Raw genomic sequence first — 4,801 nt, forward strand, 5'->3', positions numbered from 1 at the left:
TCCATGTTGCTGTAATTTCTTTTATTTGTATGCATGTGTATGTGTGTGTATGTATATATATAAAGGTTTGAGTCAGCTGAGGGTGGTTGGGATTAAATAGTGGGTACCTTTGTAAAGGAAAATCTTCACTTAAATAGTTTTAAGTGAGGATTTAGCTTTGATAACATGCAAATTTATTTTCCATCAACATCAGATGTTGACCATTCTTGTGATTAATCCAATGCCAGTTCTTAAAGAACTTTACTTTCTCTATATGATGCTAATGTTTACCTTGGAAAATTTGTAGAATATATATAGGGAAGAAATAAAATATATTTTAAGAATATTTTTAAAGAAGTCTTAATTAGGTCCCTAAAACTGTATTCCTTTCCAAAATGTTTGGAAACCAAGTAGAGAAAATGAATCCCCTTCTGTGTTCCACACCTGGGAAGCAGGCGACTTCATGAGGCGGCCCAGGAGGTGAGGCCCCGAATCCAGGTGGCTCTGACCTGAAGGACGTGACTCCTGCCCTGTTTCGGAACAACTGTCACTCCCGCATGTTGGCAGTGTAAGAGGAGAAACATCGGAGGAGCTCCTCGCTCGGCACCTGATGTCACAGGTGGCTGCTGCTCAGCGAGGTGTTCTCTGGTGCAGCAGTTAGAGGGTGCGGCGTTCCCCCGCACTGACATCAGAGAGCTTTGGGTCTCATTCTCCCCAGGGACACGGTGAAGAGCAGCAGTGTGGGTGTGAGGCCGTGGGTGTGCTTTCTCGGCTGCCTCATCCTCCCACCAGCTGCACATAGAAGGCCACCCCGAGGCCCTGGGAGGGGTGGAAAGGTCAGGAGGGAGCCTGGGTCCCCGCTGGCCATCCGCAGGGAGGAAAAGCCCCCTGCAGTGCAGGAGGACCCCTGGGATTTTCCACTTGGGAGCAAGAGTCTAACCACTTTTGAGCTATTACACGTTTGGTTTAGTTATAATGTCAGATAGATAAAACCTCCTTAAAATGTCCCGTGAAGCAATACTAAGCTAAACTGGAGCAAAATGAAGTGCCTTGTAAGAAAATTTTCAACTCTACCCTTCAAGACCTGCCCTCCTTGAAAGTAACTTCCTCAGCATTCCCTCTTTGCTTCCAGTAGGATCATTTTCCCATTATCAGCTGTGACCTCCACTTTCTCTGAGTAATTTTGTGCTTTATTAGTCAGTGGATTACTCTATATTTAATAATTGCAAAGTGTTGCTTGTAAAATCATTTTATGATAGGCAGCAGCATTTACAGCTCTAGGTGGCCGTGGGGCCGGAACTGCTCATAAGAGCTCCTGGCATTAGTGGTAATTGAGCTGCCTCAGATTTGGAAACTTGGTCTCCTAGACGCTAACTTCAGTGAGAAGCGTTGTCCTGAGTCGCCCTGCACCTGCAGGAGAGATGACAGTGGTACAGTCCCACCAGAAAGCTGAACAAGACACTTCAGTATTCCTAGGTAGATCTGACCACTTGCAGCAAGTTTCTAACCTGACCTGACAGGCATTAGCAGGCAGAAATGCTCTAACTTGTAAAAATTAGCCCCTTGGATGTGCCAATGTGTGCTGTTTATTTCCTTTTCTAATTCTAATACAACTTAAAAGGCAGCCAGGTTTTCCATTGCCTTAGGTGCCAGCCAGCTTCATAAAGTTGAAGCTGTATCACTTCTGGCAATGTGAACAATCTCTGCAGCATAGGAAACTCCATGTGGGATCTGGTGTTGTGAAGGAGGCAGGGGTGGCAAGTGCTAACACACAGCCTGGAAGGTCACTGTCAAGCACGTGTGGAATGTTAACGTAGGAAAACGATGTCCCACAAGGAGAAACGGTACAGCAACGTGTTAGGATTCCAGAACGCTTGTGGAGGGTTGGCGCTGCAGCGAGGTGAGAGAAGAAAGGGATCAAAGAGAGAAAACTGCCCATGTGCTCCCGGTGCAAAGCAGCACAACAGAGACGGTGCGTCTTGATAAATTAGAGCGAGGCCAATTCAGCGCTTCTCTAGGACTAGCAGTACAAAAGGAATGTACAGCAAGTGCAAGGAACAAAGTAAAATTTCAAAGAGTGTGAAAATCCACAGATTATACCCCAAGCACTGAGGCCACACACCCTGCCCAGGCATCTGTCGGCGTTTAAAATGAGAGCCTGGCCCACTGCAGGAGGGCAGGTGTGTAACAAGGGTGAGTTTTGAGAAACAATCTCTAATGTTAGCCTGGAAAGTTCTACACACTCGCCCGGGCAGTATAGAGAATATCAGTAGGTCTGCCCTGTAAGTATTCCAAACAGACCTGCAGGGTGGGCGCCAGGCTCAGCTGTCCCCCGCTCCGCCTGGCCCTCCTGGGGCAGGTCCTGAAGCCCCTCGCGCTGGGTGAGCCGCGGGGCACCCCAGGCTCAGGAAAGCCCTTCCACTCACAGTGTGGGCACCCCAGTGGAAGGAGGCAATCACGTCAGCGAAGGGTGGAGTCCAGGAGAAGGACACAGCTTCCAGGGCTCCTTCCCAGGGGAGTCGCAGGGACAGGCTCGGCTCTCGCGCTAACGTGGACTCCGGTCCCCCATTGGTCCGGCGGGCCCGGCGAGGCCCGGGGCCTGGCGCAGCCCCGTGAACCACGGCGTCCGTGTAACCTGCTCAGCAGCAAAGCCAGGGCCTCTCGGGCAGGATGCCCGAGCCCAAAGGCCGTCTCCCAGGAGGAACCGCAGCCAGGCCTGACGACAGGCCTTTTTTTGGAATATGCAGGGTTTGAGCGACCCAGGCCTGCCAAGTGAGCTGCTAAAAATTCCACAGCCCACGCCGTTACTATGTATCAGTTTAGAGAATAATAGAACAATTTGGGTCAATTTTTTAAATTACCATTGCACCCGTATTTTTATCCTTATGTTCATTTTCTCAGTGAGTATGAACTTTTTTAATAACTATTTCAAATCACAAAAATAAAAACAGAAAAAGACAGCTTAACATGTTTTGTAAACATTACTCCTAAAAAGTTCTCTTTCAGGCACATTGGTCTCTTCTAATTCCAACTACTAATTTAGTTGTTCTGCTAGTGTTCAGAAAGACACACAGATGAATGCAATTAGTTAAATGACATAGTAAGTTCTCAAAAAAGATGAGGAAAAAAATGCTTAATCGTATTCCTATCTTACAAAACCAACCCCCTAATTTTTTTTCTTTTAGGATACCCTACCAACATCGCTTTTGCTACAAAAACATCACAATGTTAACCATAGTCCATAAGTTACATTATGTTTTTCCCATGTTTCGCCACATTCTTATATTTGTATTGATCTTGAACTGCCGTTTTGTGGAACATTCTTGTATTTGTATAATTAACCACAGTCCTCATCTACTTCAAAGTCATTGTTAAACATTCCGCCACGATCACACCCGTAAGTTACAGTGTTACATTCATTATAAAGTTACCATCAAGTCTAACCATTACCCCCTATTTACACTTGACCTCTACTATTAAACACTCTACATACATCCACGCGTGTTCTTCCCCTTTTCATCCCACATTCCATTTCCCATTAACCTACACTTCCTAGTCTAACCCCGTAAGTCTACTGACTATTTAGTTCCTATCAGTGAAACCACACAATATTTGTCCTTTTGTGTCAGGCTTATTTCACTCCATATGCTCCAGGTTCTTCCACACTGTCATGTGCTTCCTCAGTTGATTCTTCCTGCAGCTGAGTAATACCCTTTACCCCTCTCCCCGCCCTGCTGTTTTCGCCGTGTGATCTTCTGTATCTGTTTCTCTTTTCGTCCTCTCGTCTTTCTCCTCTTCGGTCCTGGGGACCTCTGATGTGGAGAGAGGTTCCCTGTCACTGCCGCACTTCGCTGTGACTCTTCCTTCGTCTCTCTTTTGTTGCATCGTCGTCGTGCTGTGTGACTCACCGTGTGGGCACTCGGCTCCCACGCGGGCACTGGCTCGCCATGCGGGCACTCGTGGGCACTCAGCTCACCGTGAAGGCACGCTTTCTCTTCTTCTTTTTTATCAGGAGACCCCAGATAGCGAACCCAGGTCCTCCCATATGGTAGGCGGAAGCCCCATCACTTGAGCCACATCCACTTCCCGAGGTAATATTCCGTCACATGAATATACCACGGCTAGTTTATCATCAGCTGACAGGCACTTAGGTTGTTTCTATCTTTTAGCAATTGTGAATAATGCTGCTGTGACCATCGGGGTGCACATATCTCTTCGTGTCGTTGCTTTTGGTTCTTCTGAATGTATTCCTAGCAGTGGGATTGCTGGATCATCTGGCAGCTCTATATTTAGTTTCCTGAGGAACCACGAGATCTTCTTCCACAGAGGGTGCACCATTTTACACTCCCACCAATAGTGAAGGAGTGTTCCAATTTCTACACATCCTCTCCACCATTCTATATGGTGTGTGATGCTATCTCATTGTGGTTTTGATCAGCATTTCCCTAAGAGCTAGTTGAACATATTTCCACGTGTTTTTTTGGCCATTTGTATTTCCACTATGGAAAAATGTCAATACTTTTGCCCACTACTAAGTAAGTTTGCTTGTCACAGTATTAAGTTGTGTGATCTCTTTACCTAACATGGAGCTCAGTTCCTTATCAGATACATGGTTTCCAAAGATTTTCTCATCAAGAAGACTGCCTTTTAACTTTCGTGACTTTTTAAAAATACATATATTTTAAAGATACTTAGATTACACACAATGTTACACAAAAAAAAGTATGGAACACTACACATTTACGTGTCATCCTTGCACAAGGGCCATGCTAATCTTCTATTGTTCCAATTTTAGTATATGAAGTGAACACCTGACAACCTC

The 4,801-nt window shown here is 46.0% G+C and overlaps 1 non-coding gene across 1 annotated transcript; it reads right to left on the minus strand.

Moving 5' to 3' along the window:
- Positions 1-4,697: 4,697 nt before the first annotated feature.
- LOC111761117 (U6 spliceosomal RNA) lies at positions 4,698-4,801 on the minus strand. Its single transcript, XR_002794568.1, has one exon. It is a non-coding gene; the product is annotated as a U6 spliceosomal RNA (small nuclear RNA).

The sequence above is a fragment of the Dasypus novemcinctus genome, chromosome 9 (assembly GCF_030445035.2).
Source record: "Dasypus novemcinctus isolate mDasNov1 chromosome 9, mDasNov1.1.hap2, whole genome shotgun sequence".
NCBI lineage: Eukaryota > Metazoa > Chordata > Mammalia > Cingulata > Dasypodidae > Dasypus > Dasypus novemcinctus.